Genomic DNA, 13,042 nt, shown 5'->3' with positions numbered 1-13,042 from the left:
TATGATAAGAACTATTTCTGGTCCCTTTAATACTTGTAATCATTCGAGTAGAAAGCATTATCTTTTATGTGGGGCAGGGAGCCCAATGCAGGACTTCTCAGGTCTCTTCCTGCATAAGTACTTAACAAAAGATAATGAAATTCATTGACTCAGAATATTTATGTTATAAAGCCACTTGGATTAATTTGGGTTATATCACTATTTAAAAAACATTTGGGGGAAAAAATATTTGTCCCGTGTAGCTGTTGCTTTATATTTTCCTTATTATAAAAAGCTGCTACTATTTATTTCCCATTGAGTCTGGTGATACAACAATGAGCATGGAAAAAGCAAAAATAAGTAATTTCTATATAATTTTCTCACTCTTTCTCCTCCCCCCCAATCATCAATTCTGATTTTATTTCCTCTAAAATAAATGGGTGGAGGAGTATTATTTAGGCAATGTGATAATAGAACTCATTTTCATGTGCTTACCTTATGAAAGGTTCTGTTGAACTCTTGGTTTCCTAAGTGAAGAGGGCTTCCAAAAGACGTAAGGTACATTCTGAACTTTAAAGTCAGTTTAGGAAACTGTGAATCTTTTTATTTCTTTCTCTCTTATATCCTAACTTCCTAAAATGAACATGTTATTTAAAACAAGTGAGTTTGTTGCCCTCCAATATAAAAGATCATTTTCATATACTTAAAAAATTTTAGATTGTTAATCTTTTTTGTTACACTTGTGTTTCACTGCATCTAGGTTTTATGTAAAAGAAAAAATTCCTGAATATGCTGTCAGTCACTTTAATGCTTTGAAGAGAGATTCTAGAATAGGAATCGAGGATTAAAACTAGGTTCAGGATTTATTCGATGATGCCCTCTGCAAAGAGAGGTCTCTTTTTATACTACTGAAGTTAGAAGATTTTTTATCTAAAGCATTTTATCTTCTTTTTTTTTCTTTTTCATTGAGCTGAGGGGTGATTACTGTTCCTTTTGTGGAGTAGCTGTCCTTTGTTGCATGACTTTTTAACATTTCTTAGCTCAATTCAATTTTCCTTGAGAATCTTTTCTTATTATTTCTTTCACACAATTCCTACTGGGTGGTTCTTTTGTTACTGTTGTTTTAGAAAAGCAAATTTCTGTCATTTGCAAGCATCAGAACTAAACATTCAGCTAAAAGGATTCCCCTGTTTTTATTCCATAATGAAACTTCTTTGAGTTGGGGCACCAGGACAGGATTAGCAGTGGCTTTATAGACTTCAATGACTTCAGAGTCAGTATATTTGTAGGTGTTGTTTCAGGTATGTATTTGGTCACCTTTACGGAAATATAATTTATCTTGTAGTTTAGCCAAATGCAAGAAATACAAGCCTATACTGATTGGGTTCTCCATACATGAGCTTCAATGGTTGCTTCTCTCATATTCTGAATTTTCCTTTACTTTAAAGCAAAGTATTGTTTTCCAGTCTTATTTCCACCTTTCATATGACAAGTGTAAATCCAGCAAGTTTTAGTCTGACTAACTTAAGCTAAATCTAGAATTAATGTTACCATTACAATTCTTTTTTTTTTTTTCCTTTTAAGAATTTATTAATTTATTTTTGCAAGAGAGGGAGAGAATATAAGCACACATGTGCTTATGAGCCTGAGTTAAGGGGAGGAGGGACAGAGGGAGAAGCAGACTCCCACCCAGGGAATGGGGTTCGATCCCAGCATCCTGACCCAAGCCAAAGACAGACACTCAACCTACTGAGCCATTCAGGCTCCCCACCATTGCAATTTTTTCGACATACTGAGCAATGATTTTGCTTCCCCAGATACATTTGATCATTTAACACTCTAATGAGATTTAAACTATATTCATGTTTGAAATTATTATTTTTTTTAATTTCTTCTCAAACCACATAAAATTGGTTCCTTAGGCTTCTTAATTTAGCTACAGGTAGGTACTTTTAAAAACTTATTTCTAAAATGGTTCAGTTTACTATCTTTCTAATTTTTTGTTGTTAGTATGTCTTGATTTTTTACCTTTGTCAAGAGAAAAATCAGGTGAACAGTTTGTCTTTAAGAGAGCAGTACCTTTTCTATATAATATGTAAAATTAAAGTGTTTATTATGGACTTTATAGTATAATACTTTAATTTGCACAAGTGGACCAGGTATTCTAATAAGTCTTTTTTGTCAGCATGTTGATAGTTTGGTGAAGAACCATTCCTTTTTCTCTATTGCTACCCCTGCCATCCCACCCCACCCCCTTTTCTTTTTTTTACTATTTTTTGGCATTTTCTTTTTTTTTTTTTTTTTTCCCCTTAAGATTGATTGATTTGAGAGGGAGAGAGAGTCCCAAGCAGACTCTGAAGTAGCTGGGTAGCGTGACATAGGGGTCAATCCCACAACCCTGAGATCAGGACCTGAGCTAAAACCAAGAGTTGGTCACTTAACCCACTGAGCTACGCAGGTGCTCCTCTTTGTATTATTCTTTAGCTCAGTTACTATTTTTTGCTTTTCCTAAGTCACTAGTAAAAATGTTATAGTTTGACTGTTACATGACATCCAAATGAAGATAATGGTCCATCTTTCTCATTTATGGCCAAGAGTACATTCTTGGGTTGTGTTGTTGTTGTTGTTGTTGTTGTTGTTGTTTTAATTTAATTTTTTTTTCAGTGTTCCTAGATTCATTGTTTATGCACCACACCCAGTGCTCCAGGCAATACGTGCCTTCCTTAATACCCACCACCAGGCTCACCCAACCCTGCATCCTTCTCCCCTCCAAAACCCTCAGTTTGTTTCTCAAGAGTCCACAGTCTCATGGTTTGTCTTCCCTCCAATTTCCCCCAACTCACTTCTCTCCAACTCCCAATGTCCTCTATGATAGTCCTTATGCTCCACAAGTGAAACCATATTGACTCTCTCCGCTTGACTTAGTTCACTCAGCATAATCTCCTTCAGTCCCGTCATGTTGATACAAAAGTTGGGTATTCATCCTTTCTGATGGAAGCATAATACTCCATTGTATATATGGACCATATCTTCTTTATCCATTTGTCTGTTGAAGGCATCTTGTCTCTTTCCACAGTTTGGCGACTATGGCTGTTGCTGCTATGAACGTTGGTACAGGTGGCCCTTCTTTTCACTACATCTGTATCTTCGGGGTAAATAGCCAGGAGTGCAATTGCAGGGTCACAGGGTAGCTCATTTTTGTTTTTCTTAGTGCAAAAGTATAAAATTCATATTGTGATGCTACTCAGATTCAAATCTATTAATTTTAATTTAGTAAAATTATTGTTAGTTTTGTAGAAAATTAAGGCAGAACATCTTTCACTAGGTAAGTAAAATCCTTTCTCCTTTCCATCAGATCTCATGTCTGTCAACCCACATTGACGCTATTCTCTTTTATTTCTGAACACTTTGAACAGAAAGTTTTCTTATCTCCTTTTCTGTATTTTAAGATAAAGTGATCTGAAAGGGGTATTTTTATGGCCAATTGAAATTCCTGGTAAATTGGCTTAAACTAAGGGTTTGCAAATTTTTGTGTGTGTGGTACCACATAGTAAGTATTGTTGGCTCTACAGACTCACAGTCTATCCTCAGCTCTGTAGCTGTAGGAAGAGCAGCCATACACAATATGTAAATGGACATGGCTGTGTTCCAGTAAAACTTTATTTATAAAGATAGACAACAAGACATTGTTTTCTAACTTAAACTTCTCCTGTTTTTAGTGGAAAGAAAACATGTCATCACAATCTACAGTAAGATTTTTGATATCTTTAGAGAACTTTAATAAAGCTTCTTATGCCCTTCTTCATCTATGTCATTATCCTGATAGTTTTTCAAAATCTTTATTCACTTTTATTTTTTAAATCCCTGTTATAATCCCTCTGCATGCTTCAGGCCTCTTTCATCAGTATTTTTTCATAATTTTACTAAGGATCTCATCAAAATGTTTCTATTCTCTTCCTTTATTCAGCAATTTTTTATTTCCACTCTACCAGGCATTGGTCTAAATGCCATGTACACTGGAAGGAGGTGAAACAAAACATGGTTCTTAAATTTTTGGAGCTTTTGGTGGAAGAAATAGACAACAAGTAGATGCAAATAAATCATTTAAAAATGCCAAGTGAGGGGCGCCTGGGTGGTTCAGTGGGTTAAGCCTCTACCTTCTGTTCAGGTCATAATCTCAGGGTCCTGGGATCAAGCCCTACATCGGGATCTCTGTTTGGCAAGGAGCCTGTTCCACCCCCCACACCTGCCTCTCTGCCTGTTTGGGATCTCTGTCTGTCAAATAAATAAATCTTTAAAAAAAAAAAAAAAGTCAAGTGATTCAAACAAAGGCCAGGTGTTGAGATGAGTGAACTTACACTTTATACTAGGTAGTCGAGGAAAGCAGTCCTACAGGATAAGTAGGAGTTGGGCAGAGTCAGGGAAACATCTCCCATTAGAAAACACAACATTTGCCAAAACTGAGAAAGGAAAAAATGGAGCCTGTGTGAAATCTTACAGTAGCTGGCTGCTGGCAAGGTGCAAGGAAAAGAGTAAAATAAAGGCAAAGAAAGAGTTGAGGAGTTAGAAGCCATTTTAATGAGGAATGGCATGATGTGATAAACTTTTGAAAAGCTGATCTAGGTTTAGCTCTCTACAGTTACTGGTCTTTGCCATTCATTCATGCATTCATGTACCTTTCAAATACTAAATGTTTGTTATCTGCAAGTCAGTAGCCTATAACCTGTGAGGGATTAAAAAATGATCCTGTCCTTAAAGGGCTTACACTCCTGTGGCTTAGTTTCTTGTGTTCTATTTTTCATCTATTTATTATTCCCTTTAAATGTATTATCTGGTAAAATGTGGATCCTTTATGATTTTACGGTTTTCTGGGTTTTTTTTTTTTTAAGCTATCAAATGCTCTTTCTGGATGAATAAGTTCATTTGGATCATCTCTTTTGAACTGTACAGTGAAAGTTATTTCTACTTTCTTTTTGCCTCCGCTTAGAAGTGATAAGTTAAGAGATTAATAGGTTGTTGTAAAGGCTATGATGATAGGCTTTTAAAAAAAATGTGTAACCAGACATTTTATGTTCAAAAGAATTGTTTCAGAATAGAAAAATTTTTTGCGAACCATGTATCAGATGAGGGGTTATGGGGTATCTAGGTAGCTCAGTTGTTAAGTATCTGCCTTCGGCTACTGTCATGATTCCAGGGTCCTGAGATCAAGCCCTGCCTCGGGCTCCCTGCTCAGTGGGAGGCCTGCTTTTCCAAACTCTCTCATTCTTCCTACTTGTGTTCCCTCTCTCACTGTCTCTGTCAAATAAATAAACGAAATCTTGGAAAAAAAAAAAAAGTGAGGGGTTAATATTCAAAATATACAAAGAACTAACAAAACTTAATAGCAGACAAACAATCTTTTAAAATTTGGGCAGAGGAGCTAAAGAGACATTTTTCCAAAGAGGACATCAAAATGGCTAACAGGCACATGAAAAGATGCTCAGCATCACTAATCACCAGGAAGATGCAAATTAAAATGACAGTGACATAACGCCTCATCAGTTAGAATGGACATTATCAAGAAGACAAGAGCTGATGTGTTTAAAATGATGTGTTTAATAAAAGGAGGATCTTTATGCACTGTTAGTAGAAATGTAGAATAAATAGTCCAAATATAATGAATGATAATATGGAGGTTCCTCAAAAAATTAAAATTGATCTACCATACAGTTAAGCAATACCACCTTTGGGTTCATACCCAAAGGAAGTGAAAACAGCATTTTGATGAGGTTTAGCACACCCTTTGTCACAGCATTATTCACAATAGCCAAGATATGAAAAAACCCAAATGCCTGTCATTGGATGAATGGATAAAAAAGATGTGGTATACCTACACAATGAAATATTATTCAGCCATGACAAAGGAGGATATTCATTTGAAACAACATTGATGGACCTTGCATGCATTATGCTAAGTGAGATAAGTCACACAGAGAGAGACAAGTACTGTATGATGCTGCTAACATGCGGGATCTTAAAAGTCAAACCTGTAAAACCAACAGCACCACCTACAACAACAACAACAACAAGAGTGAAATTGATGTGGTGTGATGTTGGGGTGCTGGAGCGAATGGTCCACAAAGAATTCTTGAGACTTCTTCGGTGCAAAAAGATGTTTTTGTTTTGGTTTGGTTTTTTTAAACAGAGGGATCTTACCTTGGACAGAAAGAGCTTCCCTGGGGTTATAAGGAGGGACTGATTATATAGTTTTAAGTTGGGAGGGGTTAAGGATAGAATTTAAGTCTCTAAGGGATTTGGAAGCAAGGTTTTTAAGATCTTGAGGGGCTAGCTGTTTAGGAAAAGGTCATTCGTTTACTACAGTCTAGTAAAACTTTAGTCATGAGACCCTTCAGATGTTTATCAGTGAGCCATATGTTTGGAGGATGATTGCTAACATACATGTTTGGGGGGGGAATAGAGATAAAGGAAGTTTCCAAAGGGATTTTATATGTTAAAGAAGAATTACAGGATCCTGGAAGTTGGGCTAATGTCTAGCTAAGGTTGTCTTTTGCCTCCGGCAAAGCATTAACCTTGAGCAATTGAGTTCCTTGAGGAAGGTCACTCTGCCTATCTCAACTACTTGTCAGTGGGCTACAAAGGAAATTTAATTTCTCTTATACATTTATTTTGCCTTTGTTCTCCACATCAAAATGGTGGTTACTATAGGATGGGAAGTGGGAGGTAGGATTGATTTGTGTTTAGGGGTACAGACTTAAAAAGAGTAGTAAATAAGCCATAGAGATCTAATATACAGTATAATGAATACAAATAATATTATACTATTATGATGTTATATAATAAATGTTACTTCAATCGCAGTCATGTTACAGTATGTAAATGTATCAAAGTGACTTGGCTGTACACCTTAAATTTATAAAATGTAACATGTCAAGTTGATTAAAATCTTCTGATTATCATTCTTCAGCTTATGCAGTTTCAGTAATACTTATAGTCTGGTAGGTTGTGAGTAGTCAGTTGTAACAAAAGGTTATAAATAACTCCTTTCTATTTTCCAGTTCTTATAGATTATATTGCAGTTGAGGCCATTTTGGAAAGGATTATTTGAATTCAGCAATCTCCTGTCTTTGTGGGACTAATTGGATCTACTTAACATCTGACTGGAGCCATTTGCCCAGATGGCAGTGTGCCTCAAGGCAAGAACGTCAGGTCTTTAGGCAAGGCAGAGTTTCTAACTTAGCCTGGGCACTTTCTAGATTTTGGGCTGGATAATTCTTTATTGCTGGGGACTCTCCTGTGAACTGTGAATTGTAGGGAATTTAGTAGTTTCCAAGGCTTTGACCACTGGATGCCCTTGTTGTGACAACCAAACCTTGCCAAATGTTCCCTGGGGGGAAATTCTCCACCCACTTAGGCCATTCTTTTTCATTGCTCCCCCTCTTTTAATCTCCTCCCCTCAGTTGAACAGATCAAACAATCAAGGACTGCAAGGATATCATCCCTTAGCCTTTTGGTAAAACATCTGAATAGGAAAGAACTTTAATTGGTTGTCAGGTGTCTTTTTAGCCTAAAGAAACTCAGCCCCTGACTACAGAGGTCAGGTTTTATACTTTATATTGATAATTAGGTTATCAATCTGTTCAATTTTTAAAATGCATTTAACCTGTTATGTTTATTTTGCTAATTGTATTGACTTTTCCTAGTTCTTATTTTTCCAGTGTTAGTAGTGATAGGGGAACCGAAGATGATACTCCAAAATGTGCCACCTTGGCATGTGGATTAATTTGAGCTAAAGACAGTTGAAGACCGATAGACTTCAGGAAGACCAAAAGTTTTTCCTCCCCTACAGTTGACCACAGAGAGAGTAATTTTACTGCTTCCTCTGGGGCTGCTCATGCTGAGATCCTGGGACCATTGACAGAAAGCCAGCAGAAGGTAAGAATTCTTACCATGTCAGTGTCCCAGATCTCTGCCTATGTGGTCCGGTGGAAACAAGAATGGTGAGAGCCCTCTTTTTCCATTTCTAAATACAGATTAGCAGAAGGAAGTATTTGTGAAACTAGGTCCTTGTGTATAGTGACTCTATTCAAGGTTTGTTATGAGTAGTCTTGATTTTTATGGATCATTTTCCTCCCAGAGATGGTCACTGTTTTTCTTTGTCTTTCTGCTGTGTTGTTGGTCATAAGGAGGAAAACCATAGGGTGTAACACAAACATAAACCCCATAAACCTACTTTTTTGAACCACTGGCCGCACAGACTGGTGAGTTCATAGTTCTCATCAAATGGTGTATGTTTAGACAAACTTAGTTGTGCATCAACATGCACATAAGGTAAAGTCAGCGCAAAATTGAGGGGCACAGGTCAAGCATTTAAAGGCTATTAGAGTGCCCAATGCCTAAGTCAGGACTCCCATATTAGGATAAATTGCCCTAGAGCAGGTTAGATTGACACTAGGTCACCCACCAACCTCAAGGCAATTTCTGTGCCATGAGATACTTGGTAAAAAACGCGCAATTCCCCAAAATGAACATCCCTACTCTGGCTCTGAGAGACCCAAATCTCAGTGTACATGTAAGAGAAACTGGATGAGGTTTTCTTTTTGTCTTGTTCTATGTCCTGAGAGCTTGACTCAAGTGAGAATATTCTTCCATCGTTTCTGCCAGCTGGAAGGTGCACATACCAGCATGGTGATTGGTGGCCAGTTGAATAGACTAGGGTTTCAAGACATGAAGTCATAAGTAGCACTCCCTTTGTCTGACTGTGCAAGCTGTGCGGAGAGTTTGTCATGAGAGGCCCTAGTCCAGAAGAGGCCTTGGTCATCTCAACCTGTGTTGTTTTAGTACTGCTAGAAAGTCCCATTCCAGTAGCGTCTGCCCATTTTCACAGATTAGCATGTCTGTGACTGGAGTCACTGTTTTCACTATACCTTTTTTACTCTTAACAACCAAGGTAGACTCTGAATGATCTTCTTGGATCATGGGGGTTGCATCTTCTATACCTTGCCTCTTGTGTCCATGGTAAAGATTGATTTTTTTTTTAATGATTTAATTTATTTATTTGACAGAGAGATCACAAGTAGGCAGAAAAGCAGGCAGAGAGAGGGGAGAAGCAGGCTCCCTGCTGAGCAGAGAGCCCAACGCAGGGCTTGATCCCAAGACCCTGAGATCATGACCTGAGCTGAAGGCAGGGGCCCAACCCACTGAGCCACCCAGGTGCCCCATAAAGATTGATTCTAAGCATGGAAAGTTGCTTCTGGATCTTTCCACAAAAAGGTTTACGGGTTTGAATTGCTATTAAGATTAGTATAATATCCCTCATGTCAATGGACAGGCAATAAATCCTTTGTAATACAAAAATATACAATTGGTTGTATATAAAAGGAAAAATTTTAGAGTGCTTTTGTCTTAAACACAGTCATCTTATTGGTACCGTGTAAAGACCAGATTTAAAAAGAGAGATCCACAAGAATATAAAAGCTAACCTTAGGGACTCCCTTAATAAGATTAAAGAAGAGAAATTCAAACAAAAATTAGAGTCCACATCCCATATGAATTTCCCATCTTAAATTTTAGCCCCATCTCAGCAGATTTCTTAACTTCCCAAATTGCCCTGTCTTCCCCCAAAATTCCTTAAACACCCAGGTACCTGTATTTCCTTCTACTAAAAGATTTACCTACAGCTTTCCAGCCTCATCTGCAAGCTCAGAGTGTACTGAGGCTAGGAAGTAAATTTAAGCAGAAGCACCTGTTAGGAGCAGTAGGCCTCCTTTGCAATTTCTTAAAATTCCTCCTAATTCAAAGTGGGTCTGTAAAAAGGGGGGGTCTAGCCACTGCTAGCTTCAGGCCTTCCTGTGCAGTGTCTCTTGAGGATGTTCATGACCCATGAACACCAGTAAATCTTTTACATAATAAAGCCCTCTTACCTCTACTTTCAGAAGACCTACCAAATTTAGTGAACAGAAATATTAGTAGCCATTCACAACTCCACTAGGGTGGACCTTGATTAGCTGCAAAAGAGTATTCTCCAGACCCATAGTTGTGCTGTAGTTAACTGACAAGCCATCTTAGGAAAAACCCTTAGGAAAAATCCCTCTCTCTGAGGAAACAGGACCCGAGTATCTCTTAGACCCTTTTACAAATGATCAGCTGACGGCCTAAAGGCTAATGTTCAGGGTCTCACAGAAGCAACAATAGAGGCTTTTTCCCCTAAGATGAATTGGTTCAAGGTTGGATTGTGCAATCAGAAGGACTTTGAGTTTTAAAACATTACAGAAAATTTACCAAGAGTATATTGCACTAAACCCTTAAACTGTAGATACAGAAATCCTTAGGTTTCTATCTTAGTTGGAAATCTTTTCCATGATATCTTACAGATCTTTGCAAAACCAGAAATGAAGCCCTAGAAAAAATTACCATCCCCCAGATCTTCCCTATAAATCTTAAAATGCTGGTAGATATGGTAAAACATCGGAACATTAAAAATAGAATTGTCCTGCACTTAAGAAAAGGAAAGAAAAATTTGAATAGCACTCACCCTACGTTCCTGACAAATCATAGGCATATATGCCCCAAATCTCCATTCTGGAGAAAACTTGGATACTTGGTGTGTTTGCAATATGAATTTTTAACAGCCACATACTCTAAGAACTAAGATCCATTCTTTGAAATGTAAACTTTAGGGAGAAGTTTTTTTTATCTGAAGGAATAAGCAAAAGAACTATTTGTAAATAAAGCTAATAAAAAATCTTAAATATCATCTCCATAAATACTGAAGAGCTTTAGTCATCTGAGCAGGTGAATTTAACTTATTCCAACTGTCAAAACAAAATTTGGATCCAGCTGCTCTTTTATAAACTAATGAGTTTTACATTATCATGCCTATCTCATGACTAAAAATTTAAAACCTGTGAGGGCTGTTTGCAGGTGTGTGGGGGCCGGGGTGGGTAGGTAGATGTGTAATATTATTCTACCTCTGGATAGTATTGCTAAAATTATAAAAAGAACTCTACATTAAATAATCTTAAAATTCTCAGAAATACATCAGACTAATGCAAATGCCTTTAAAGTCCACATAATCTGGGAAAGTAGTATTAAAGCTAGTTTAAGTTCACTGGTTTAATTACAATAAACATGTCTTTAAAATTGCCAACATTGAATATAATGCAGACATATAATTTTTACTCTATCTGACTTTACTAGTGAAATAAGTTCACATTATCTTTTTAAAAAAAGTTGTGAGCAAGAAAAATAGGTTGGTTGATGCCTGGCTTTGTCTAATGTCTTAAGATAGTTTCATGGGTAGGGACGCCTGGGTGGCTCAGTTGGTTAGGCAGCTGCCTTCGGCTCGGGTCATGATCCCAGCGTCCTGGGATCGAGTCCCACATCGGGCTCCTTGCTCTGCAGGGAGCCTGCTTCTCCCTCTGACTCTGCCTTCCACTCTGTCTGCCTGTACTTGCTTTCGCTCGCGCTCTCTCTCTGACAAATAAATAAATAAATAATCTTTAAAAAAAAAAAAAGATAGTTTCATGGGTAATCTAAACATAATTGTTGGAAAAAAGTGATTTAGGCAGATGTAAATGGGGTAATAGTTTTTAGGTGAGTTTTTCTACAGTAGTTTTGTTTTATGGTATGTGTAATTGAGTAGCTTTTCCAAATCTCTTTGGTAACTTCTTAAACCCTTAGAGTTTTACTAAGTCAAGTTAAATGATAGAAATTCATCATTGAATACCTAGATCATTTCTAAATTGATGAAATAGTGAAACATAAAAACATAAAAACCTGCTTAAAGGTTTTTCCACTTCTGGTTTCCTTTTACAGAGGAACTAAAGATATTTGGTGTGTTAGTGAACTTGTCTTTTGTCTCTTTGACACATTTACTAAGAGGAACAGTATACTTCCAGAGATTGTAGAATGTATTCAAAATTTGTTGGTAATACCACAATTGTCTATTTCCTAAGTTTTACTAGAAATTAAATATTCTGAGAGTTAAGAATTATAATTAATATATGTAATCAAAAACTATTGGAAATAATAGGGGAAATAACTGCATTCAAGGAAAGTAAGTTGAATTTTTTACTAAAAGAAGGTAAGAGGTATGGAGATGTGTTTTTGGTAAGGAAGAAACAAATAGGGTTTTGTTTTTTTTTAATGTATCAAAAAAGGAAACATCAAGTTTAATTTAAAAGAAAAACAAACCCAGAAATTGTCTGAGAAAACAACAGAACAAATTAATTCCTGAAAAAAGAGTTCTGCATCTTGGCGATCACATTTATTGAAAGCATTGGAAAAAAAAATTAAAATGCCCGTTAGTGTAAGAATGTTTGAGTTATCTGTAAATCAACTCATTTCAGGAGTGGAAGAATCCTTGGTCACTTCTTAATATCAAAATTTACGCAGGTTTCTCTTTTGAATGTCTTCTACGTTTAAAGAGGCAATTATACAAAAACTCCTATATTCCAGACACGATAAATTCTTTGTTTCAGCCAACTCTTAATGGAGGGGCAACTAGTACAACACCATCTCCCCAGACAAAAGCATCAGAATATTCCGTTTTGTTGATTTATATATCTCTTCGTATGTTTCCTCATCAATTTCTATAGTAGTCACAGTTTCTTCCACATCTCCCAATATCATATTTAAATGCTGATCATAAGCATGTAATCTGCCTCGAAGCTCTCTGTCATTTCTCATTTTCACATAAATTCACTCATCTAGGCTGAGCCTGGTGAGATCCAGGGGCTCTTCTACGGTGTTGGTGGTTTGTTGCTGGTCCACGTCGTCCGCCATGTTTCAAACCCCGAAACAAATAGTTTTGTCTTGATTGTTTCATAATGTGAAGGAGAAAGAATTTTACCTTGTGTGCTCAAATTGGCTAAAATTAAAAGTATTCATTGTCATTTTTTTAAATAATCTTTTTGTTTTTTTAAGATTTTATTTATTTATTTGACAGAGAGAGATCACAAGTAGGCAGAGAGGCAGACAGAGAGAGAGGGGGAAACAGGCTCACTGCTGAGCAGAGAGCCAGATGCGGGGCTCCATCCCAGGACCCTGAGATCATTACCTGAGC

General features: G+C 36.9%; 1 protein-coding gene and 1 pseudogene across 2 annotated transcripts in view; one reads left to right on the top strand and one right to left on the bottom strand.

Moving 5' to 3' along the window:
• The window catches only part of SLF1 (SMC5-SMC6 complex localization factor 1), an 80,448-nt gene that overhangs the window by 54,865 nt on the left and 12,541 nt on the right, over positions 1–13,042 (top strand). The window lies entirely within an intron of this gene.
• LOC116586136 lies at positions 12,278–12,777 on the bottom strand (annotated as a pseudogene).

The sequence above is a fragment of the Mustela erminea genome, chromosome 3 (genome assembly GCF_009829155.1).
Source record: "Mustela erminea isolate mMusErm1 chromosome 3, mMusErm1.Pri, whole genome shotgun sequence".
In the NCBI taxonomy this organism is placed as follows: domain Eukaryota; kingdom Metazoa; phylum Chordata; class Mammalia; order Carnivora; family Mustelidae; genus Mustela; species Mustela erminea.
This window is presented reverse-complemented; position numbering and strand designations above follow the sequence as displayed.